Below are 26,875 nucleotides of genomic sequence, written 5' to 3'. Positions count from 1 at the left end.
TTAGTTTTAATTAAAAGAAGAAAATAAAAGAAGATACTACATGTAACTTATATACAAAAGACATTCACATAAGATGAACATTTCAGGAAATAGAAGGTCTTAAATGCTGATTATGCCAGTTTCATTTAGCAAGAAAATAGTTACCATGGAAATAGTGAGTGTATATGGTATTTCACTTCCACATTAAGACAGCTTCTAAAAGAAATGCATTTAGTGAACACTTGTTCTTGACATAGTTTGAAAGTAGAAGTGGCTCATAAAGAATGTGGCATTTCAATTTAGAGTAGTTATATTTGTATGTCGGTTTGATTTTCTCATTTCAAGAGAAAATAATTTGAATAAACCTGAACTGTTCTGGGGATTTTTATAACATTATGTATTTTTACTTCCGCACTAGGGCCATAGCATCTTTTCGATTACAGGTTTTTCTTTAGAATATCACGTTCTTGGATGGACTTCTACTTCCAACTTGCAACATTCACATACAGTTAATCAGTTAAAAGACATTTGATAAAGATGTTGATCTGAAGTCAGAGGACACATAGAATATAGGGACCCAGACTAGGAAACTGGGTTTCCTAAAGGTTTCTAAACTCTAGGTTCTTATGCTTAAAGGCTCAGTCACTAATGTTATATCTATCCCCCGCCTCGGTCAGGCCACGACACAGGTCTTAAGACCTGGATGGGCTGAGGCTGGCCTCAGCCCCTCATGTTCCATTGCAGGCTCTCCACCCTCCCCAGCCTCCTGTCTCCACCCTCAGCAGTGCTCAGCTGCGCTGGCTTCTCTGCATCTCTTTTATGTCCTGTCCAAAACCAATCGCTCATCTTTGCCAAGGAATGTATTGATTCTGGGTAAGTAAGTAACTATTAATTTCATGATTTCAGCTGTAATGTACCTTTGGGGATAAGAATGGATTGTTGCCTAAAATATAGCTTCTCTGACGTTCTGTAGATCTTTAGAAGGCTGTTTTAAATATTTACAAGTACACGCCAAGTTGAAAGATCCGTACCATGTTAGAAACCGGAAGGAGTCCAGTTCTAGCTCTGCTACCAATTAGCTAAGTAACGTGGGTAAATCACCCTATTACTCCCAGAAAATAAAGAGGGCTGGGATACCCCTTTGACATACTTCTTACACGAACTTTAGAAAGGCTTTAGATATCAGAATGGAAAAAAAGACATTAACACAAGCCAAAGCCTTAACCATCCAGATTTTTCTAGCTTGTGATTACTCATTCCATAAAAGCAATTAATGTAGTCTTGGGCTCATGAGTAATGTTTGAATGGTTAAAGAATGAAGGGGAAAAAATACAGTTTACTTCCTAAATATGTCTTGAATCAATCACTGCCTGTCAGCGCCGTCACTATTTTTTCCCGCACTGCTGACGGGCTGCTTACGGGGTCTCTGCCCCTTTTGCTATGTCTCCTTACACTAGTACTCCGCGTGACCGTCTACATGCCAGAGCTTACCTACCCACCTGTCTGTCCGTCTGCCTCCTGCTCATCAAGCACTTACTTCTCAATACATTTAATATGCCACTCAACGTCCCTCCAACCCCAAGCCCCGCTCCTGTGCTCCTGACTCAGTGTAGACACCAGTAGCTACAGAGTTGCCAAGCATGAAAATTGTGTCACTGACCCTTAGAGTCAGGCCCCAACAAGGGTCCTTCTGCCTGACGAGGCTCCTGCCAATAGAATGAGACCGAGTTTGGGTCAGAAGCAAAGGAAAGATTTATTCTTCCATCGAAGAATGGAGAGCTGTGAGCTCAGGGCTCTAGAGGACAGGCCCGTCCCAAGAGGCCCTGGGCGCGGCTGCTTCAGAGGGCGGGGGCGGGCCTCCCGCGGGGCGGCCGCGGCCGTGGCGCCCGCGCTCCGGATGCCGTGCGCGGCCCGCGGCTCTGCACACCGCCAGCCGCCGCCATCTTGGGCTGCCGCGTCCTGTGTGGACGCGCAGCCGAGCTGAGGAGCTGGCGCAGCCGTTTGGCACCGGGAACTCCGGTCTAAAGTGTCGGGGCGAGGCCTCTGCGCGTGGGACCGTGTGAACAAGTGAAACTAGACTAAGCACAAAGAAGAAAAAAGGTTAGACTTTATTTTATTCCCCAGATTCTATTTTTATTCCCCAAGAATTGTTAATGGGCGATGCCGGTGACAGTTGGGAGCTGACTTTGGCTCCTCCTTTTCTCATCCCAGCACTTTCTCTAATTAGTGATCAGTCCAGTTAATTCTCTCCATTCTTAACATCTTTTATATATGCCCCCCTCTCTTGTCCACTGCTGCTGCCTTAACAAAAGCCACGGTCAAGTCGCCCAGGTGTTACCGTAGCAACCTCTGAACTGGGGGCCTCCTCCTTCAGTATTTGCCCACCTTTCCCTTCTGTGAGGGTGCAGGCAGGCGGTCTCCACCCTAGAAGAAACTTTATCCCATAAGTTACAGCCAGTCAGTAACTCCCTTACTTCGCTTTGCCTTGTCTGTATAAACGTCCCTGCTGGTAGAGCATACCCGACTGCTTCTGGATTGGCGCTGCCCGATTAGAATTGACTTTTGCTCAGATAAACTCTTAAAATTTTAACATGTCTCAGTTTATCTTTTGACAGTGGCAAGCCCAGTCCTTCAGGCTCTGGTCACTCTGCCTCCGGAGCTTCTTTCTCTCGTCCCTCTTGGCCTTACACTGTTTCACCCCCTTAACTCCCAGTAGTTCTTCCAAACCCAGATTATAAAGTCCTGTATTTTAGGTCTCCACCTTCCTCAGGTCTTGCTTCCTATACTCCCTTCAGTCCTCAGCTCAAGTTTGACATCTTTCAAGCTCAGCTCTGACTGCTCTCCTTCCTCCTCCCATAGGTGCTCCTGTTCATGCCTCCGCCAGGCTCTGTTCACATCTCCATCACTGCGGTCAGCATCCTCTATTATAAAATTACCTGCTTGTTTGTCTCTTTCCCTGACTGCGTGTGCGCTCCTGAAGGCAGGGGCTGTGTTCTGATTTCTGGCAGAGGGGACTGGTTATGGGTAGGATTGTGAGACTGCCAGAAATTCCGTACAGAAGGAGCTGAACATTGGGAGAAGGGGTTGGGAGATGAGGTCAGACTGAAGTGTGAGTAGTGGCCAGACTCTGAGCACCTTCCAAGCAGTGGTCCACTTCTGACTTGTTTTTCCTCTTGTTAATTGTCATCATTTGGCTATGCTTTTCCAAATAAAAATGAAGCAGATAATAAATACAATGTTTTTTGTCTATCAGAGAAGCAAAGAAAATGGTTTGTCTCTTCATTTGGGGAAAAAAAAATCAGCTAACAAAGAGAGTGGTTGTAAACAATAGAATTAATTGCCTCTCCTAGGACTATTATTTGGTATCTATTTAAGGCTACTAGATTTTATTTTAATTACTCCATTGTGTACCCTATTTGCATATATTTGAATACATCTCAGTGATGCCTTTAAGGAATCTAACTAAGATGACTTCAGCTAACTTGCAAGCCTTGCCTTCAGAGCCTGAAAAATATAATAGCTCACAGAGAACAAAAGCAAGCACCTTAGGGCAGAGATATGGCAGAGCATTAAGGGTTCTTCTGGGTGTTGTCGAACCCAAGTTCATGTGCCTGAGAAGCACAGTGAAGCCAAACAAACCTAACTGTCAGAGATTGGAGCAGAGAAAGTGTATTGCAAAGACCATGCAAGGAGAACAGGGCAGCTCATACTCAAAAGACTCAGACTCCCGGATGGGTTTCTTGGAAGCATTTTCAAAGGCAAGGTGAGGGAGAGGAGTGGAGGAGTTGCAGGATGTGTGATCAGCTCACGAACAATTCTCTGATTGGTTGATGGTGAGGTAAACAGGGTGGTGTCACAGGGGTTAACATCTATTGATCCTCAGGCTCTAGGGGGCCTGGGGGCTATGTATTCATAGTCATCAAGTAGTTAACTTCTACTTGGTAGGGATGGTTTTAGCATCTGTAAAACAACTCAGGAAATGTGCATCAGATAATGTTACCTAGGTACTTCAGGGAGGAACTAAAGATTCCATGACTGCCATGTGGCTGATATACTGTTTAAAATGTTACCAGTTCTCGTGGCCCAACAACACTACCTTTGTAAATACATGTTCACATCTTTTCAATCACTAATTCTTGAGTCAGACTTTTGTGACTCAGGGGAGGCCTGGGAGATGACGGCTTTTTCACAAACAAGAAGCAGGCAGAGGACATGGGGGGAGGGATCTGTCCCAGGAAGTCCTCATAGGATCCTGGTTATTACATGGGGAGAACCTAAAGAAAAGGCCAGGTTCCTTGGCACCAGTGCCTTCCTCTCTGCCACGGCCTGCAGATCAGACCCCTTTGAGTGACCCAATCCTTAGGGCCTTGTCCAATTGGATAGCCCCTTGGATGGGGCTAAGTTATTAAAGTAACAGTGAGTTTCATTTTTTTTCCACCAATGGAGACATGAACTGTTTTTCAGGCCTGAGTAAGGGCTTGTTACTTCAAGTCAATATTTTCTTTTGAGGCGCAGAGTATTCAAGGAATCAGCAAACCGAAGCCTCATAGAAAGTGATGTGAGGCTACAGAAGCAGTCCCTGGGGGAAACCATACTCAGCCGTGAAGAAATTAATGGTAAAGAAGCACTCTTACCATTTCTTAGTACTAATGTGGTTTAAGGAGTCTTTTTAGGGGAAAGGGAGGAGGAATCTATTCTTCATGAGATGAGTTGAGAAGCCTGCAAGAGACGGAAGGGGGAAGTAGGGAGTCAAATGTGTCAGAAAAAATTGCAAAAAACTTGTAAATGGGCTAACTAAATTAATAAATGAAGATTGAGTATCCTGTCTAGTAACCCAGGGTTATCTTTACCTTTCATTGACTATGAGCAATTTACAGCTGGGTTAGTTGTAGTTAACTAACCATGCAAATGACTCTATAAATATGCAAATGAATTATGTCAAATGGCGAGACAACTGATTTCCCCTCCATACCCCCACCCAAAAGAACCCAATATCCTTTGACACTATTGGAATATGTTTCTGGTTCTCTTATTAATGAATACATTAAATAGAATCTTTGATATGTGTTCATTTTATATTTGTGCGAGGGTTATGATTTTACCTTAAAAAAACACAACAAACTATCCTTTGATACAGGGCAGGTGAGTTTTCAAGTGTGATCATAAATAGTCTCTAAGGATTATTTTTGATCACCAGAAAGAGAGGCTATCACTTTGTGTTTTGATCTGATTAATTTACATAGATTCCGTAGAAGTCTTAAAGAGATGAGCCTCTTTGAGGTTAGCAAATGTAGAGTCAAAGGTGTTGAGAAAGTTAACTTCTGTCTGGAAATTTCATAAGGAATCTCATGTCATGGCCTCTGTTATTCCAAAGATTAAACAAAAAGCCTTATTGGTTCTTGTATTCTGACTGTAGAAAACCAAGCCTAAGAAATTAATCTCAACAGTTTTCGCCTGCAGTAACTATACCTTAGGTTGAATTCTCTTCTTGAAGTTCCCGCAATCTGCTAAACTTCCTGACCTCTACTGCATGTAAGTCTAGGAACTGAAAGCCATAGAACTGTATCAGACCATTTCCTGGGAAATATTTGTGAGCATTGGTTCCACACATGAAGTCAATCCTTGTTACTCAATGGTGGGCTTGTCAAAGTTCATTAAATGTGTTTTATTTTCAAATATGATGCTCTAGGTATGGCCTCATTGTAAACACTTGTTAAAATATTTCTTTGTACAAAGGAGGATAGATTTGTATTGACTTTATGCAAATAACTACATTGCCATGAAAAGGAGACTCAATTAAAATTTTTGTTCCTAAATTCTGAAAACCAGAATTACAAACTCTGGAGTCATGAGAACCAGATACCACTTAAAGAATCTTAAATTTCAGTTACAAAAGTGTAACTTGAGAGTTAGAGATAGATTTTAAAAAGATAAAGGGCTTCCTCATATATGTAACAAAAAATACAGTATTAAGAATAATTATAAGGGTAGTCTCCCCAAAATGCTGCATGCAATTTCCCTCATTAGTTCAGCACATCTTATGTTCACTTAAGTCTTGCTCTAATGGATCTTGGATCAGCAGAATGATTTTCTTGAAAGTCGTCTGCTTCTGGACTCAAATGCATCCTGGATATCTTCATTCAGTTCTCTTTACAGATTCATGGTTGACTAGGTAATGTTGAGTTAATCTCAAAGCCTGTACCCATGACTGTATGTCTTGAAAAGTCAATAGTAAAGAGGACCTGATTCAGTTCTTCCCGCAAGGCTCCAAGACTGTCTTTTGTCAGAATTCATTATGTCTGTCTTGAGTATTAAGTCTTCAAAGAACAGGGAGAAACAAAAACCACCTGTTAATGGTAAGACTGAATGAGTACGGCTAATTTATTTCAGTAACCAATAAACAGAATAAAAGAGTAAAATCTTCTGTTGGGGTATAATATATAATTCGTTCTTAAGAATTTGATCAATGTTTCCTCTGGGCATAAGAACATATCATGTATAGCAAAGGCATTGACAAATCTTCCAAGTCTTTCAGCCTGCCTTGTGAAAGTGTACAATCTAGAAAACATATTTATGCTAACAATGTTTTACTTGTCCAAAATTAACCTAAGGAAGGCTGAGCATCTTTTATTTAACAACTTTTCCCTGCAGCTTTTACAATGATGTAGAGCTACTTAAGAGGTGGGGAGTTTACCAGCAAACCTAATTATTTCTGATACTCCTTTTTACAAGGTAGACTGGATAATGGGCTCCCAAACATCTTCATGTCCTAATCCCCAGGACATATAAATATATTACCTTAAAAGACAAAGGAGTCTTTACAGACATGATTAAACTAAGGATTTTGAAATCGAGATTGTTCTGGATTATCTGAGTGGGCCCAATATAATTATAAGGGTTACATAAGAGAGAAGAGATTGTGATGTGGTACTGGAGGCAGAGATTGGAATGATATGCTTTGGAGATAGAGGAAGAGACCATAAACCAAGGAATAGGGGTGGACACTGGAAGCTGCAAAAAGTGAGGAAGTGGATTATCCCCTCAAAACCTCCAGAAGGAACCAGCCCTGCCAAAATCTTCATGTTAGCCTACTGAACCTTATTTTGGACTTACACCCTACAGGATGGTAAGGGGATATCTTTGTGTTGTTTTAAGCCACTAAGTTTGTGGTGATTTGTTATAGTAGCAGTAGGAAATTAATACATAAGTTAAAAAAAAAAAAACCCAATCCAAATCTTTGTGATTTCCTAGGATCCTGCTGGAAAATCTGAAAAATAATTTAGGTAGTAAGAGACACCTTACGTTTTCTTCCCCAATTTCAGAATCTGATTCTGAAAGAAAAAAATCAAAAGTTTAAGAAGATGTAGTCACTTACTAAGAGAGAATCATAGATGCCCAAGTACATGAATAGTTTTAGCCAGACTATTCATCAAAGTGACAGTGGCATGTATTAAAGGCAGAGGATGTTATCATGACTTTAGCTCTTTTGGTGAGGACTTTTAAAAAAATAATAAAGGGCATTGCTAAATCAGCCGAAGCATACAAAATTATTCTAGTGAGATATGGAATCTCTGTTATCTGAGCAGATTCCATAGATGAAAAATAATAAGCTTTCTCATTCCTTGTTAAAAGCAGACCAAATACTCCAAGATCAATTTTAATGGAAAGAAGACCAAAATCTTAATTTTGTGTTAACAAAATATTTGGCCATAAAGGATTAACAGAATTCTTTTTTTTTTTTTAAACATGAATTACTTCGTCAAAACTGAGCCAATTGTGCCAAATTTTGAACATGTATCATCGCTTATTTTTAGGTTCATTGTTTGTATTTATTATAAACCAAGGCAGCAAAATCATCTGCATTCTTTCTTTAATTTTATACATCCAGTCAAGTTTGAACTGTCACTATCTGCATTCACGTTTTAGAATAAGATGCTTAATTTTAGGACAAAATTCTCTCAGTTTTTTCTTTGTAAACACTGCATTTAAAAAAAAATTGAAGTATAGTCAGTTACAATGTGTCAGTTTCTGGTGTACAGCATAATGTCCCAGTCATTCATACATATACATGTATTTGTTTTCATATTCTTTTTCATTAAAGGTTATTATAAGATATTGCATATAGTTCCCTGTCCTATACAGAAGAAATTTTTTAAATCTATTTTTAATATTTAGTGGTCCATTACCTTTTATACACAGTGATACGTCTCTGCCACCCTTTTCCTACCAAAGTCTTAATCACTCATTAATTTCAACTTTTAGCTAAAATAACTAACTTCTACTTTCAGAGAGAATGGGGTGGGGGGATGAGGAGTAGATCCTTCAAATTTCAGCCTTTAGAAAAGTCAGCAGAGTAAACCTAATATGACTCCCAACAGTCACATGGATCATTTTATCACATTGTTAAAATGGTAAAAACAAACACCTTCATTAACACAGTAGTTCTAATTTTTTTTTCTCTGAGGGATATTTGCCAATGTTTGGAGACATTTTGATTGTTATGACTTGCAGGGGAAGAGCAGTGCTAATGGCATTTAGTAGGACTTAGATATTCTGCAATGCACAGGATAGTCCTCCACAGCAGAGAATTATCTTATCCCAAAGACCGTAAGTACCTCTGTCGAGAAACCCTGTGTAACAGGACCTCAGGGTATAGCCACAATGTAATGTATTATAATATATGATATATATATATCTCCAATTTGATATGTTTATGTGTGCTTATTATAATGATATAAAACTATGCTTGCTGACCAATGTTACAGTATTCTAGTTGATTAGAAATTGTATAGGTATCCAAGATTATTCATTAATTAACTCAATATCATCTTAATTTCTTAATGTTAAAGATCTTGAAAATTATGTGTAAGCTGATGTACTATAGAACACAGTCGCTGTTAATATTAAACAATCATCAAAATTATAACTTTGTTTAATTGTTAATGTTTATCATAAGCCAAAATTTTTGTTTTTCATAACCCAAAATTTTGTGTGAAATATGTTGGCTTGCCTGATCAGTAAACCCAAATAAGAGTTTTGAGGAGTTCAAATGAAATTGTTTATTCATGAGGAGACAAATAGAGATCTACTGTGAAATGTTTTCTTGTATTATATTCTGCATAGATAGAGTCAGGGAGAAGCTACTTTTAACCAAAGTGATCAAACAAATCTAATAGGTCTAGTGATTCATTTTGATTACATAAACTTGCATTTTCTATAAAAATGCTTCTGAGTTAACAGTTTTCGTGCTAGAAAGTGGTTGGTTTATGGATTTGGGGAAATGGTCAATAGCATATTTAAAATATTAGAAATTTAATTTGCAGAAATTCTGGTAACCTTAGATTTATATAAGTGCTTATTATTATTTATAACACAATCAGAACAGAGTTCTTTTATGACATTTTATAATCTATTTTATTAATTCTTGCCAGGTGTAGTTACATATTTCAAACTCATGCAACAAGAGAAAAACGTTTTCTCAGTTACAAACAGCTGGACAAATAGCTTGACTCTCAGTTCTACAGTAGCAGACGTAGGTCAGAAGTAAACTTAGAATCACAAAAAGTGAGTGGCCCAGATCACAGAGTTGTTCCCCTTTGCAATGGGCACTTTTTAAAATTGATCTGAGCTTGCAAATAACCTGACATAGGAACAAAAGTACTAATGTTACCAGATTTTCTGCTTTTTATCTGATCTCCACTTGCAGATCTTGGGGGTATGTCTCCGAAAACTTTCAAAATATTATCTTTAAAGTGTTACAGTATGACTCTCATACAAAAATAGAATAAACACATGTTAAAGATTTATTTAACTCATTGATGAGGGAACCAGCCAAGTGATAAGTCTGATTCAAAATACATTTGAGATACAGCGCATTTAAAGACAATGAAAAAAAAAAAAGATTGCCAGGATAGATACAAAACCGTTATATGTCCAACAGTGCAATAAAAGTATAACCTTTGGGGTGAGTTTTTCATCTGCGCAGAAATCATTTACTTTCTATCAGCCAAAATCTGAAAGTTACCATGTAACTTCTTAGCATCTGAACCCTTATCAACAGTAAATGGTATGACAAATAAGATATAGTCATGAAGAATTAAATAATCCCTGCACGAGTCTATCAGACAATGATTCAGTGCAACATTGAATCAGGACAGGCAGCCATCCTTTTCCCTCATTTCCAAGTTTTTGTTAATGTTCTCAGTACAAGATGCTATTGTAGTTGGCCCCTGGGAACTTACAAGGAAATGTAGATTTCCAAATTCAGAAAAGGAAGGTCTCTTTCATTCAGTCAACAAAAATATTTGACATTTATTATGTACCAGGCACTGCACTAGGCCCTGGGAGTCTAGCAATGAACAAAACATACAAAATCTCTCATGGTCTGTACATTCTAGTAGGAGGAGGTAGATTATAAGCAAGAGGAGTTTTCATATTAGAGGAGACAAGGTCTGTTGAGATGTGTTATATAGTAAGTTAAATAATGGGAAGTACTAAGAAGGATCAAGAAGGGTGGGGGTATGGGGAGCGTTAGCACTTTTAGGAAAGGCGACCAAGAAAGAAACTCACGGAAGTGTGACAGTTGAGTACGGATCTAAAGAAGGTGAGCAGGAAGGGTGTCGAGGTTGGAGCATGGGGAGAGGATGGAGTCTGTATTGTGCTCCTTAGGAGAGAACAGTGTGGAGAGGGAAACTCTGAACAGCCAGGTATGGGCTTAGATCCCATTTGAGAACTTTGGAGTTATTATTGCCATTATAATCATTGTGTGGTTACATACCATGCAGTAACCATACATAATAACCATTAGATGGTTCTGAAGAAGTTTGGTAAGTTTGATTTGGCTTTATTGTTGTGGCTGGTAAATTTAGGGTTCCCATTAATAATGCAATTTGTGGATCATGAATTATATTTGGTTACTTTTAAATGATAAAAACATTGAAATGGGAAAATAATCATTATATTCTTTTAGGGATTTTTAAAATGACATAATGGCATAGATGCTATTCCACCTCCTGCCTTAAGTTCTTTTGGGAAAGAAAAACGGATGATTTTTAAAAAGTGCTACATTATGCCTTAGTCTTTCACTCTCCTTTATAAGCCTGTCTGGAAAGTATACCTGCCGTTGATTTTGGTCTCAAAAACTCTGTCTTTTTTCCATAATTTAATTTCATTTCTACACCAGTGAAGTACCACTTACAATATTGTATATGTCTCGCAGAGAAGAGTGGGAATATTAATTGCCAGTGCTTCAGTCTGATTTGTGTGTCTCTGAGAAATGTCAGTGATAGGCAGCATGTACTTCTGATGACCGTAGTCAGCAGAACGGAGAGGGCTGAAATAGAAACAGCCCAAGCACATCATAGAAGATACTCTGGGTAACTGGCAAAGTTGGGAGGGTAGCGCACCAATTAGCTTCATCATATGAAGATACGCAGAAGAGTCTGTTATGTTGGAAATACTACTGGAACAAACTAGTCTTAAAACTGGCCCCTTTTTAACATCTTTCAGGGTGATTTTTTAAGCAGCGGCACCAGGTCACAGCCTCTGCAGTGTTATGGAGTAATGGATCTGAATCAGCAACCCAAGAGGAATTTCAATTTCAATTAAAATTCCTGCTTGACCTTAACCTCTTCTCTCTCTTTTCAAATCAAATTGACTCAAGTTAATTTGCGTACTTACACAATTAGAAGCTCCTTGCGGGCACCCAGTGCGTCATAGGTGTACAACCAAAGTTTCCGGAATTGAATAGCAGCACTGCCACTAACTCTCACGTCACTCATGGACACCGAGCGTGACAGTAACTGCTACTGAGTACCACGTGCACAGTGCCAGACACTGTGAAGGGTGCTATGTAGGTGTGCTCTTACCTAATCCTCTCAGCGACTTCAGGACTAAACTTTAAAGATAAACCCGTGACTCAGAAAATTAAGTAGTTTGTCCAAAGCTATGTGGCTTTGGTAAATCCTAAGCTTGGGGTTTGAATTCTCTTTCTACCATGCTAGTTACTCTGCCCTCAGATAATCTTGGCAGTTTTCCATAAGAACCGAAACAAGCAAAAGGAAAAAGAAATGTTTAAAGTTCTTTGCATATTATAATTTTAGGTTAAAGCACCAAATAAGGTCGCACATGGAAAGAACCTTTAGTGTAGATTGAAAAATGAGGACTTTTTACTTCTATAGCTGTGTCCCACTTAGAAACATTTTTCATCTAAAAGAAAAAAAAAGAAAGCAATTTCATGAAGTGCTAATTTTAATCAACTTGCATCTGCATGAGGACCTCCAGCCCGCCTCCTGCCATTATATAATTCTCCCCTTTCCAAGCACGACATGCTGAAAAGATTTATACCTGGACTTGTAGTTCCATATACCAGTAGAAACATAGGATGTTCCTTCCAATTTCCAATACCTTCTCTTTTCCTGAATATTAGTTTACAGGAGGCCTTAACGAGTACCATAACACATATCAAATTACATTAAAAGTCAGGGTAAATCTCAGGCTCTTTCTGCCTGTAAGAGAAGTTTGCTTATTCTGCTGGATTTCTCCTAATGTGGTTACAAATTTCAGTAATTTCTGAACTGAGTGGAAGAGATCGAACATCTTATCTCTCAGTTTTTTTCTCTTCATAATTGGGATATGCTATAGAGGCTACTGGAATGGTTTTCACCACTCAGTACAAATGTTATAGCTTGATGCAGTTGTTTTTGCTAAAGTATAATGGCCTTTACTGCCCTGAAACTACTTCACTAAGGCTCAGAAGGAAAACTTTTTTTTTTTCCTCAGAAACAGTTTTAAAATACACCCTTTGGTTTCAGTGGTTAGGGGCCAGGTTGGTTTACTGCAGATATAAATGAAAACCCCTTTTTCGGAGGCACACATCTCCCTTCTGAGGAGTCCTGGCACTGTCACAAAGTTAGACTCAGACTTGCTACTCCTTGTGTCACGAGAGGTACCAGCTCGTTGTTGGTACCGCTTTCTTTGTGGGGCCTATCCCTAGAAGATGCATCAGTCAGGATTCCCTGTGGTACTGACAGCGCATCTAAATAGGGTAATTGAGGAAGGTTTAATGAAGGGGCAGTTACCCAGGATTAGGAAACAAATGAAGGATGGTGAAGGCAATCAATAGGAGCATTTACTGTGCAAGACCTGTGGGGGCAAAGGGAGGGGAGTGACTGTTAGACCCTGGAGAGAGTGAGAGCTGTAGGTGAGGCCCCCGGAGAGGAGTGTGGCTTTAGTAGAGGAACCCAAGGTAAAGCAGCCTCTGCCAGCTATGGCCTGGCAGGCAGGGAGCTGGGGAAATAACAGCCAGTCGCTGTTCTACCATGCTCCGGTCCCTGCTCTCCAACCACGCCCTGATCCCTTGTTGGTGCTTCCCATTGGCTGAGTCTGACCAGAAGACAGATTGAATCCTTGAGTGAAACCTCTAGGTTAGTGCGTTAAAAGTGGATTTGTTAATTCAAGGATGGCCATTCACCCAAGGAAAAATGTGTTTGTTTTTTTCTGGCTCAGTGTTTGGCAAACTGTGATGATGAGCACTAGAATTACGAAGATGAAAAGACACAATCTTGCTTTCTTGAAGTTTACTATTTTATAGAGAAGGGCAGATAATTAGGGAACTAACCAGCAACAGAGTTACAGCACAGTGCTGAGGTAGGAGTTTAAGCCAAGTGCCATTGAATTGTAATTAAGGCGAAGTGTCAACTGTCAATTCTCTGAAAAGATCTGTTGAGTAAGCAAAGTTAAGTGTATTGAAAGAGTCAAACTACCAGTGTGCAGAGTTTTGGACATTATAGTTTTGAGTTGGGAGGCACACAAGGAGGCAAGGGTATTGAATAAGTCTTGATGCGCAAACTGTCTTAATATATAAATTGTTCTAGTTGGCTCACAGTTGTATCTTCTAGGAACAAATATTTCCTAGAGCAAATAGCTAAGTTATTTTTGCTTGTCTTGATATTTCTTAACATAGGCAAAGGAAAATATGCTTAGTCCCAGGATTATTAAGCAAAGAGACAGAAAATTAATTCAATTTCAGTCTCAGAGTGGAGACGAACGTAACATTTATTAAACATCAGTTATCAACCAGGTAATGTTGCATGCTTTAACCCTCACACTAGCCCTGAGGAGTCAAGTAGTATTGATCCCTGCTTTATAGATGAGGAAAGTAAGACCCAGTCACCCAAGGTCACAAAGTGGCTAATAGTGCCAGGAATTTAGTTTCCTGTGGGGATGGAGAGTTGGGGAAAGATTCTAAAAGGAGAGAGTATTCAGAGGTGCAAAGGATTTCAACAACTTGGGAAGATAATATGGGTGGTTATGGGGAGAAGGAGTTCAGGGAGAGGGAACACCATGAATGAAGTCCCCAAGGTGTGGAATTGCCCGGCGTGTTTTAGGGAATGGGCTGCAGGTATGTGGGAGACCGACGTGGATGATTTGGAATATTAATTAGAATTAGGGCTTATGTCTCTCCTCATGCTCCTTATGTAAAACAAACACTTTCACCAAGGTGTCCACCTCAGGAATGGACTAGGGAAGCAGCTTAAACTTGAGCTCTCACTCTCCTCACAGGAAGGGGTGACTAAGCTGGTCAGTGAGACAGTGAAGCTCCCTGCGCTCTTGGGCTGGAGTCCTGAATCTTGTTCTCTCACTGAAAGTGGTGGCCTGCCTTCTCCCCTCCTCTTGCAGCCCCAGCTGCTTATTTATTGTTCTATCTCCAGCTTAGAACAATGCTCTTATCATGTTAAATACACACCTTCTTTGACAAACATTAATTGAATAACTAAGTGAATACATGGACTAAAACATAACCATTTTGGGGGTGGGTGTTAGATGAAATAAGAATGATTGTATATGATTTTCCTCACTCCAAAAGTACATGTTCTCTTACTCCTTTTAGGCTCCAGAGGACTTCATGTGATTTCTGTGGTTTTCTTTGGTTTTGTTTGTGATGCTCCTTCATTGTTAACTTGGACAGATGTCACTGTTGGTTTGTTCCAGCTGTGGATTTCAGGCAACTAAAGCTAAGCTGGGTGTCAGAAATGACTATATTTGGAAATTATCTTGATTCTTCCTGAATCATGGAGTGGAAGTCTGCCAAGCATGATCCTTCTCCCAGGTTCCTCGAGGTGTCTTTCTGATCCTCCACCTCTCTCTCCTCTTCCTTCCCCTTTTATGGGACAGACAAAAAGAGACAAGGCGATGAGCCTGGTTGAGGCGAAACACTGTGGGGGCTGGAAGACGTTTGCGTTTGCAGGGTCATTGTTCTGTGTTTGGGACTACACTTTACCTCGACCATGTGGACCTCTTCAGTCTCTCTTAGGTCTGTTTGTTTTCCCCTGCCTGGTAGGACAACAGATCTAAATGTTCATAAAACAACCATGGCTATTCATTTTCACAGTACTCAGTTTGTGTTCCAGGCATAACTAAAAAAGTCGATTGGATAATTGCTGGTTGACGGCAAGTATACCCAGAGTTGATTTAGTCTGGTTTATCTTCTCAAGGACTAGTCATTTAAATATAAACTTCTTCAGAATGTTTAAGACACCACATGAGTCTTCACTAAAGCTCCAAATAAATGATACCCGCCTGTGTTTACAACGGCAGTAAAGAATGAACTGCAGGTGATTACCTGGTCAATTTAACTAAATAAGGATGGATTGTTTTAAAATTAGTTTTGTATCAGCCCTTAGGAAGACAGATTTAATTCTCCCTCTCCAAAATGTAGATTCTTATTATCTTTATAATCCTAATTCAAGTTCTTCATCACTCAAATGCAAACATATAGCATGTCTCTCTCTTTTTAAAAAATAAACCTATATTTTAAAAAAAGCCATTTTAAATGCATTAAATTTTACAACTATGTAAGCAATTTGAACAATTATTTGGTTATTTTGTTTACCAAGCCATTGGAAACAGTTAATTGTTAATACACTGGGAGATGAGCCATTTCCAATTCAAACAGGTAATCAGATATTTGGGAGAGATGTCTGCCAAGCTGTGATGGGAGGATAATACCCATCACCAAGCATCATTAGGCATTTAGTTTTACTTAAATAAGACAATAAACTTACGGTTTTTGGACAGAAATCTTTTCACAGAACTAGCATATCTTCGTCTGACCTTCGACTACGGTAGGCACAACTACCATTTATTGTGGGGTTTGTATATATTTTCAGGCTAGTTACTCTTATTATTCCCTCTCTGTAGATGAGAAAACCAAACTATGTATCTTTCATTTTCTTCTTGGTCTTCTCTCTGGAGAGTCAAATTCACAATTTGGACTTAACAGGGCCTATCTACCTCCTACTGTGAAAAGTTTTCTAAAGAATTAAGTTAATTGTAAAGAATTAAATTCATAAATGAAAAATTTGTGAAATTTGTGAAATTAATTAAACTGAAAGTTTAAAAGTTGAATAGGGCTTAGTGAGTTAATGCCTTCTTGTGACATATTAACTTGGAAGAAAAGAGCTCTAAATGTATAACCTAATGTACAACATAATTGGAAATTATAGACTTTTATCCTGTTTGGGGAATTTTAGCAAATCTTAAATGAAAAAGCTTCCACTGTACAGTGGAACACTGTAAACTGTAGATATGAGTAGGGGTAGAAATATATTTGTTTACTGAACTGAGTTTTCCATATTTTAATGTTTTATTATGTATTCATTTCATTGAGGTCTAGTTGATTTACAATATAGCAGTTTCAGGTGTACAACATAGTGATTCAAAAATTTTTTCAAGATTGTACTCTATTTAAAATTATTATAAAATGTTGGCTATATTCCCTGTGATGTGCAGTTTATCCTTGTGGCTTATTTCTTTTATACATGGTAGTTTGTACCTCTTAATTCCCTGCTACTACTTTGTTTCTGTATCTGTGAGTCTGTTTCTGTTTTGTTATGGTCATTCATTTTATTTTTTAGATTCCACATATAAGTGATAACATATAGCATTTGTCTTTCTCTATCTGACTTCTTTCACTAAACACAGTATCCTCCAGATATTTTTGATGGAAAAACATTTTAGAAAAAAATCTAATGTTAAATTTAAAAATTGATATTTTAATCATCTTACTCCAGCTTAATTTTTTGGAAAACATGGTGCACGTAAAATTACAAAAATTTAAAAATACATGAACACAAAAAACAAGTCTGCTTTCTGCTATATCTCACAATTCTCAGTTCTCTTTCCTAGAGTCAGCTGTTATAATCAGTGTGCTATATGTATCCTTCCACAAAATTTTATTCATAAGCAGATATAGATGCCCAGATCTTTTTTGCACACAGAATATTAGTATGCTATACAAACTGCTCCTCACCTTGATTCTTTTGCTTAGCAATATAGCTGGTAGATTGTTCCCTATTGGCCCATGAATTTTTTTAAATCTCTTTTTAAACAGCTGCAAAATATTCTCTTGTATGAACAAGCCATAATTTATCTAACATGTCTCCAATTTAACAATCATCCCAGATAAATGAACAAAAAGACTCTTATTTTTTCTCTCTCTCCTTCTTTTCTCATGTGTTGGGCTTTGTCTTGTCCTGACACTTGCATCCCTTCTCTGCTCCACTATGCCTCAGCAAGCAATCTATATGACGTGTGTTTACTCTTCCACATTCCCACAATCTCAAATCCTGTTTGCTAACTTACTTTGACAATGAATAGAGGGTTTGGGATCTTTGTCATAATCTGTTGAAAACCAAGTTGAGGTTCACTGGTCCAGAAGCCTTGAACCACTGTGTCATTGAAGTCATTTTCATTCTGTCAGTCCTGCCCAGGAGGAATTCAGTGTTTTCCCATGGCAGTTTCTGTCTGGGTAAGTGATCTAATCCACACAGTTTTTAAATCAAATTACTAGTGGCTGTGCTGATGAGCTTTTTCAGAATCAATATATAAATATCAGTGTGTAAATAGTCAAGTTATAAAAATGCACTGTAACTTATTCTTCAATTCAGAAAACACATTAAGTATCTGCACTGTTACTGGTAATAGGCTGAGTATGAAGATACAAAGATAAATAGAGCATGATTTTTGCCCCAAAGTACTTACATTAAGGTTTCAGAAATAGACATAAAAAGAGATAATTTCTGTTTTTTCAAAAGTGGAGGCTTGATTTTTGTCTTATGGGGTTTTACATTTGTTGAAAGCTTGCATACACCAAAAAAACTTGTGTTAAACCAAGGTAATTGGGGTCTAGTTGGATTATTTCAATCAGTTCAACAATTATAATCCTCTGGTTCAGACCTATCATATAGGGAATTACCTTGAAGTGTTCTAAGTATAGCATGAAGCATGCTATCTTAGAAGTCATAGGGTAGACAGGCTCACAGACCACGGGGTTTATTAAAACCACTTAATGCATACAACAGCAAGCAAAGGTAAAGAGATGGGGTAAGTGAACATTCTTGGATTAGGGTACAAGCAAATGGAAGGACCACAGTACCTGAAACCTAGGGCTCCCAAAGCTCACTTATCCTCTCCCTTCTCATCTGTCTCTTTGCCACTGTTGTCCTCCCTGTCCATGGCGTGGTTATGAGGACCAGAGTGGAGGTTGAGGTCGGGGTTCACAGACAGAAGGAGACCTGGGCCAATGTTACACACTTGTTCTGCTGGGGACACTCAGGGCCAAGAACGTTTGGTCACAGCTGTGGCTTGTCAGCCTCCTAAATAGCCATAGATCTGATGTGTGTTTCTTGGGTAGAGTACACATGGAGCCAGAATGAGACCATACTAGATGTCACCAGTGGGTGATTGAATTTGAGGGTGACATTGTATTCATCCCAGAGGCAGCATGATTTGGTCTTTTCCATCCTTCCTACCTCCAAACAACAGTTTTGTTTGTTCTATCATGCTTTTTATTTATTCCATTAATTGTTGGCCGATCTTACAGGTTGCTAACTTACTGTCTGTATTAACATATCACATGAGTTCTACTTGTGTCTCACAAGTGACTTGCTTACTCATTATGTGTACATAAAGTATCCTGTGAGTTTTACCTATTTTTTAATAGTTTTGTGAACTGTGATTAACATTTCTTATGAGTTCAGTCCATCCTATGTTTTCTTGTCTTCCGTAGCAGAACTGAATATGATAAAACAATATAGGAAATGTGTACTGTAAGACTTTGCTACAAATGGGTGTTGAAACTCAGTTTCAATAGTTCCAAATTGAGCTCATCTTTCACTATAAACACTTCTTGGTTATTCTATAACGATAATTGGCATGAATTTCCACCCCAATCTAAAAATTCTCTTTACCTCTTCCCTCTTTACCAGAATCACCAAAGACTTTTGCTTTTACCTCAAAATACCTTTAAGTCGTTAATCTTCTATTTCCACTGTTCCAAGACTCTTACCCTTGGTATTTTTTTTTTTTATTTTTCTTCAATACAAGCTGATTCCTGATTGCCTGTCCCGCATGCTCCCATCCTAATCCCTCCCCCAGTATTACTTGCAGTTTTTCCTAAATACCATGCATGTACATACATATGGACATTAGCATATTAAACATTTTTAAAAAATTGGAAATAATGTAAATTCACAGGAAGTTGCATAGATGACATAGAGAGGACTTCTATATCCTTCATCTGTTTCCCCCATGTACATGTTCTTTTTATGTTTGGAATATCACTCCCTCCCTCAATTACCTGTCATATTTTTAATCATCCTTTAATATCCAGCTTCAAAGTCATACAGCTTTCCAGAATTTTCCCCACCATCGCTGAATTAATCGCTTCTTCCTTAGTGCTGATTTCTTTCACATGGCGTCATAACTGTCTTCTCTGACAATCCATAACCTCTTTGAGGACAAGGACTGTGTTTTATTCATCTTGGAACTCCTAGGACCTAGTCAAATCATGGCACATATTAAGTGTCCAATAAAAATATCGTAAATATGGTAAATTTAATTTGTTATATTTCATTTCAAGAAAATAGGGTGTAAAAATCCAATTGTACAAAATAGATACATTTAGTGGGTGATCTTTTAATAAGGGGTGTTATTGCAGATTCCTACAAGTTTATTGCTTACAGAATTTAAAATATAATTAAATTAAAAAAATTACTGTGATGTTCATGAGCACATCTACTGAGTAATAAAAGATAAATATTGAAACAAATATTCAAATGAAAAATTCCAATCTAAAATTTGGAACCAGTATTATTCTCTGTCTTTCTTGTTCCCAGTATGTAGTGATAACATCACTCCTGGGACTGGGGATTCTGAGTTCATGGTCTGTTGACTCCAGCTTCATTCTCTGGTAGAAAAGTCATACGTGATCTGAATGCATGTAGATCTCTCCAGGCTCTGCATATGAATGAGGAGGCCACGTGAACATGGGGCAACCAGAGCCCCTCCTCAGTGTCTCCTGAGCTTTGTCTCACTTACGCCCTTGGTCAAGACTTCGAATCTCCCTCTCTAGCTTCTCAGCAGTTCAGCTGAGGGAGGCAGCTGACCACAGTGGCCGCACCTGGTACCCATTGTGCTGGAGTGAGGGGCACTTCCTGGTTGATGTCCATCCTTACCCTGTAGCTTGCACTGCTGGACAGAGGTTGTGACAGAAGCAGTGATTCCCATCCATCACATTCATCAAAAGTGTTGTCATGAACAACTTCAGAAAAGGCATTATGTTGACATTGCAGTGGTTAAGACTGTGATGGCAGGTAAATGAGGAGGACTTTGAAGACAAAACCATGAGACAGAGAGAGGAAATAGATAAATGTGGTGCTATATGCTCACTTCCTCAGCTACCACTCATGGAGGACGCAGCACCACACCAGCCCGCCCCTGGCTGCCTTCACCACATCTTAGTACCTGCTCATACCTCTGGACGTTGGTGGAGCCACATTCTGTCCCTTAGACTCTCAGCGTTTGTATCCAGAGTCTCATAAGTTTCCTCATCAAAATGGCATTTCCATCCCTTTCTGAGGAAGGTTAGACCTTGTCCGAGGGTCTGGTTAGAATATATGCCATCATGTCCTCTCTATTTGTGTGTGTGTGTCTTTTCCAACTTTGTTTTTCCCTGGGGCCCCTGCAGAAGCTCTTCTCACCACTGACAGTAGAAATATGAAAAGCCCTCGTGCAGCTGTACGTTAGGCACAGCAGGGAGATCCTGCTGCAGGCTGTTGAGTTGGAGGCAGGAGACAGGGTTTTTATTCCCATGATCATGATCCCCATTAATGAAGAAGTCCATGTTCTGAACATTTAACACAGATTCTTTTTGCCTTTGTTCTCTCATTAAATTAAAATAATAAAGTATGGATTTTTTTTGACAAGAGAAGTATTTTAACTCACCTGTGAATTAGAAACAGAGAACAATCAGACCTCATGTCCTCCTGCTGACCTCAGTAGCAACTGGTGTTGTTCAGAAATTATCACACAGGCATTTCTACTGTTGGGCACTGAAATTACTTTTCTCTTTTAATTCCCTGACATCTTAGAAGGGAAAACAAGGACTTTTCATCTGTTTAGGGACAAAGAACCAATGGAGTGAGTGACACAGCACTTTTATTCTTGACAAGACTTGATACCGAAAGAGCAGTGGGAGATAGCTCTCAAGTGGGCTTTAGGAGAAAATCCAAAGGACTGCCTATCTGCAGGGTCAAGTATCTCTATCCTGAGTAAATCATTCAAAACAACAGGGCTGGAGGCAGCGGGCACTTTCAGTGGCACATGCTGGTAGCTGTCACATTCTGTTCTGTTATGCAGAAGAGCTTACAAGAATAGTGATTCATTGAATAGAATAGTTCATTAAGATAAAATTAGATGGTCAGGAAGTTAAGTCAGCATTTTAGAACTGTTACTGTAAAAAAGTACTTAGTAATATGATATTTTAGAATTCACATCCTAAATAATATTATCCTGATTATCTGTGGAAGGTATATCAATGAAGAATCTTAGAAGCAATCTGTTTTTCTATAGAAGCCTTTTTTTCCATCTATTTCTCTACCAAGTTGGTATCCTAGACTGATTGTGAAAATGCAGCACTAGAAAAATAAATAAGGTGCTAAATTTTAGTTCTTTAAAAGAGGTTATTTTGGTCATATTTCATCCCAAGTTTAGTTATTGTATCCCACATGGGTCTCATTCTCTTGCTGATTCTGCTATTTTTTGGTCATCTATTTCCCTCCGAACTTATAACACTGCATCTTGCTCTGCACACATGTAAAATCTTCTCTTTAGAATCAATGAAATTAAAATGAAATAAGCAAGGAGAACAATAGGACTTGGGTATATTATTTCTGTATTTCTTATTAGATTCTTTAAAGTAAAATCCATGTTTGGAGTTAACAAAATGATTTTTCAATCTCATGTAAATCTCCAGTACACAATTACATTTATTGATTACCAGTGTTAATGGTGATAGGTTTCTCAGAACCCCGAAGCTGATAATTGTCTCTGAGGAGAACAGTACTCAGAGATACTCAAGACCAGCACTCTCCCATGGAGATACAATGCGAACCTCATATATGATTTAACATCTTCTAGTAGTTACATTTAAAAACCTAAAAGGGAATATGTTAATTTCAGTAGCATATTTTATTTAATCCAGTGTATCTAAAATATCATTTCAATATGTGATCAAAATGTAAAAAATGAGATATTTTACATAATTTTTTATTGTACTAAGTCCTAAGTATTCAGTGTGTACTTTATAACATCTAAATTTGAACTAGCCACACTTCAAAATCTTAATAGATCTTGAAACCACATGTCTTTAGTGGCTACCATATTAGACCGCATAGCTCTAGGAGATGATAAGTAATAAATTAGTACGTGTTCTAAATATATGCATAACTATAATTTTAAAACATTTCATTATTCCAGCAGTGCTGGGTTTTAGGAACGTATTTTTTTTTTAAATTAGATTCTGAAATCTCACAAGTACTAAGACAGTCATGTTATAAGTGGTGAGTATATAAAATTAATTTAATTTTAACATTTTTTTAAAAAATACAGGTACAGCTTCTTTTCATATATGGATTTATGCATGTATAGCAATTGAGTTTCTTTCCCTTTTCTTAATATTGACCTATAGTTAATTTTTGCTGAGTCTTCATCATTTTTTAATGGCCTAAGCTTCTTTTCTTAATTTTTCTTGTTAAAAATATATTGAAAGAATGAATTCAAGAGTCTAGCGTTTTTAGAGCCAACATTACAAACTTTTCACTGTTGGTTGGATGCCTACTCTGATAGGTGTGATTTTTAATTTGCATTTAGAAATGCAATCATTTGCTTTTCTTTTTGATTATTTGATTGCTTTTGAGATAAATGCAGCATATTCTTCATTGGTCTCACTTTTTCTTTCCATTTAAAATTTTCTTTTAAGTCAAATTCACCTTTGAAGACTCACACTGGTTCATATAAAACTTCTGCTAAAATAGACCCATACCATTCTTGACTTTAACATAAACAGTCTCATTTCCTTTAAATATTTTAGATACATTTTCTTTAATAGTGAAAGAAAGTCACTGTGATTAAGTGACATTGAGTTCAGGGAGTGAACTTGGGCTTCACTGGTTGTGAGGTTAGAATGTGGGAATTAGTCACTAAACTCTGGAGTGAGTACAGTCAACAACCAGGAGGTTGTATCTTGGTCCACTGGCTTTCCCAGCTTACCTTTGTGATGCACTAATTCTTGTGAAGAGATACTGTCTTTTTGTGAAAAAGTCCCCGGGGTTAAATGGGATTCAAGTGAAATTTACTAGGGAGACAAATGAGAAGAAATTAAAGAGTTTTAAATAGTTACTTGACAGAAAATACTGTATTTGGATAAACTGAAAGTGGGATGTTGAATATTAATACATAGATGTTACAGATTGCCATATGGAAATGAGAAAAAGTGATATCTGAAATCAGTTCAGTTAGAATTCTCATAGGTACAAAGGCTGCCATCTTTCAAGACAGGGGCGAGCAAACTTTTTTCAGAGAGTAAGTATTTTAGGCTTTGTGGACCATATGGTGTCTGTCAGAACGACTCAGCTCTGCTATTGTAGCTCAGAAAGCAGCTATAGACAATAGGCGGATAAGCATGGCTGTGTCCCAACAAAACTTTATTTACAAAAAGCTGCTTGGCTGACTTTGGCCCATGCAACCCCAGTGTAAGAAATAGTCTGTTGGGTAGCTGCACTGCTGCACTGCTCCCTAACCTTCTTGGATACTTCGCAGAAGTATCTACATAATGAAAATGACTTTTTCCTGAATCACATTTCCCACAATGAGGCATTTTAATTGTGCACATTCCCATGTCTCACAGTACCTACTTTATTAGATAAGTCATGGGTTTGTTAGCTCTAAGTGAGACCTGAAATTATAGTGGGTTAAACATGACAGAGAATTATTTCTGTCATGCATAACTTTCCGTAAGAGGTGTAAAGCTGATACAGTGACTCAAGGTGTTACCTCATCTTCATCCCCTTCATGGCGCACCATCACCCAGTGTGCCTCAGGACCAGTTGGAAGGGGCAAAGAAGACAACCTGGAAGTTGGTCACATCACTTCTGCTCAAATCTCATTGGTCAGCACTTAGTCAAATGGCCCCATCCATCTGCAAGAGAGGCTGAGAAACAGAGTACTTATTCTGGGCAGCCATGTGCCCAAATAAATTTTCAGAGCTCCTACTACTACAGAAAAGATGGTTAACAATTTGAGGGGTGGGGTATAACTGCAACTAGCTTTTCTGCTGTAATCTTGTATTTATAGAATGGTTAAACACCTGAAAGGAGTTACTTACATTTTAAAGTTATATTTTACTGTGATTCATGTGACAGAGTATATGCTGTTGTATTATTTAAGAATAGAGGCTGTCCTTAGGTCTTCAGGCATTTCTTCAGACACAAATAATAGGTATCTACTATACTTGGTTAAAATATTGTTTTACAACTTATGTAGCAAATATTTTGCATACCCTAACACTCATCCTTTCTGAGTCAATGGTGGATATTACTACTAAATCATAGCATTCTTTCCCACTGAACTCAGACTTGCCTTTAAACCCCTCTCTATCCTGCTCTAGACAGCTTCTACCAATCAGGTAGAGATGGTGTGCCATCAGCAATTTACTTGCTCTTCTTGGTTAAAGTTTTATTATTCTTCTTTTTGTGTCTTTGACATCAGTCTTATCTGTAGATGATGGTGTGGCAATATATAAGTTGAATGTTGTTTTTTGTCTTTTAGGCCAGATCTTTGCCCTCTCTTAAACTGTGTCAAATGTTTATCTTGTTTTCATTTCCAGACCATGTTTTTATATTTCATTTTTATATAACTAACTTTAGCCCCAAAACCAAAACTGGAATAACTTTATTCAACCTCTCAACTTTATAAATGGAGACACTGGAACTCCAGAAGATGAAAGGACTTGCCCGTGGGAACACAGCTAGATAGCAGCAGCACTGGAACTTGACTTCGGAATCCCTGGTTCCTACTCTAGGGCTCTTCTTTTGCCAAGATCAAATCAGTAAGTGATGAGTAATTAAAAATCAGGAGTAATTATGACAATGATTGGGTAAGACTGATCAAAACCACAACTTTAATTTCTCAGGTTTCTGTTTCTTGCTTTTGTAGGTAAGAACCAACAAACGTCACCTTTTTTTTAATGTAAAATAAATGGTATCCTGAGAAATCCTTGCTCCAGTATATGGATACTTCTAGGACTTTTCAAATTTTATAAAATGGATTTGACATTGTGAAAAATAGGATTTGAAGACTGCTTTCTAGGACATACTCGTTTTAGTTATGCTCTGAAGTATAATGCAGCTGTTTTTGTGATACCTGGGCATTTCCTGTTTCTATAACATGCCTTTAGGTGAGATTTAAACTGTTGACTTCTGTAGAATATTTTCCAGACTAATTTATAATAGTGATTTTAAATTTGTTTTAGTATATGTTGACCCATAGGTCTGTCTCATTTTATTCAGATCTTTTCATTCATCCAAAATTGCCTGGACTCTCTCAGGCAAGGCTATACACTCACTTCTCTATATGTGCGAACAGTTTCTCAGCAGTTGTGCTCCTTATAACTCCTGTAACATGAAAACCCTCATCAACAGGCAGGTGGAGTTAGAATATCTTATTCTTTCAAGAGCAGGAAAAAAACCTCAGCAAAAAATTAGTTCAAGAGAAAGAGATCAATCATAGAGCAAGCCAATCTAAGTACAGTATCTGTATCTAAGAAAGTATACTTTAAAAAAACATTATTTCAAAAGATTAACTAAATCTTCCCATTAAAACTTTGAGTCTTCTAAGTACTAAAAATTATGGCATTTTTCACATGACAGAGAAAATTAGTTTAGTGCAATAGACCAAAGGAAATTTTGATAGACCCATGAGTCAAAATACACTAAAAAGAATTTTGAGGAAGAGCTTGAAAGCAGTGAGACTTCATGACTATAACTAAGGGATGGAACATAATTTCAGTATGATGGAGCTAAACTGTGAGCTTGGCTCATTTCCCAAACCTTGAGAGGATGGAACCCCCTGCTTACCAAAACCATGCTCAGGTAAATTTGAGAATACCTGCTCATCATTTGGATACCCTCCCTGGATGCATAGTATCCACTTTTGTTTTGGTACTTCCAAGATGGCCCTTAAAAAAACACTTCTGATTAGATAAGCAATGACTTACATGCTTATGTGGCTGTTTCAGTGGGTTCATTTATTTAGCAAATATTCAACAAGCATTTACTATGAGTTAGGTAGCATGGAGCCTAAAGTTGGAAAAATCAAAATCATAGCCCTCAGAAACCCACCATCTAATGTGCATGATAAATAAATGAGCAAATAATTTCTGTATGACACAGCTGATTGCTGTGGAGACAGCCAGTTCTGCCTGAGTGTTGACAGAGGAGGTGGCTGGAGCTGGCTATAAGGCTCTGGGGTTCAAGAAGTGGAGGAGGAGGGGCAAAGA

At 38.2% G+C, this 26,875-nt stretch overlaps 2 long non-coding RNA genes across 5 annotated transcripts in view; one reads left to right on the top strand and one right to left on the bottom strand.

Annotated features, from left to right (window-relative positions):
* The first annotated feature begins 1,921 nt into the window (after positions 1-1,921).
* The window catches only part of LOC140701096 (uncharacterized), a 233,931-nt gene continuing 208,977 nt past the window's right edge, over positions 1,922-26,875 (top strand). For all 4 annotated transcript variants that reach the window (XR_012079929.1, XR_012079930.1, XR_012079928.1 and 1 more), the window contains exon 1: positions 1,922-2,079. This is a non-coding gene — a long non-coding RNA (uncharacterized lncRNA). The remainder of the gene's footprint in view (positions 2,080-26,875) is intronic.
* On the bottom strand, positions 20,113-20,450 carry LOC140685483 (uncharacterized). Its single transcript, XR_012058726.1, has 2 exons — positions 20,359-20,450; positions 20,113-20,277 (listed from the first exon to the last, which is right to left on the bottom strand). It is a non-coding gene; the product is annotated as an uncharacterized lncRNA (long non-coding RNA).

Source organism: Vicugna pacos, chromosome 14 (genome assembly GCF_048564905.1).
Source record: "Vicugna pacos chromosome 14, VicPac4, whole genome shotgun sequence".
Lineage (NCBI taxonomy): Eukaryota > Metazoa > Chordata > Mammalia > Artiodactyla > Camelidae > Vicugna > Vicugna pacos.
This window is presented reverse-complemented; position numbering and strand designations above follow the sequence as displayed.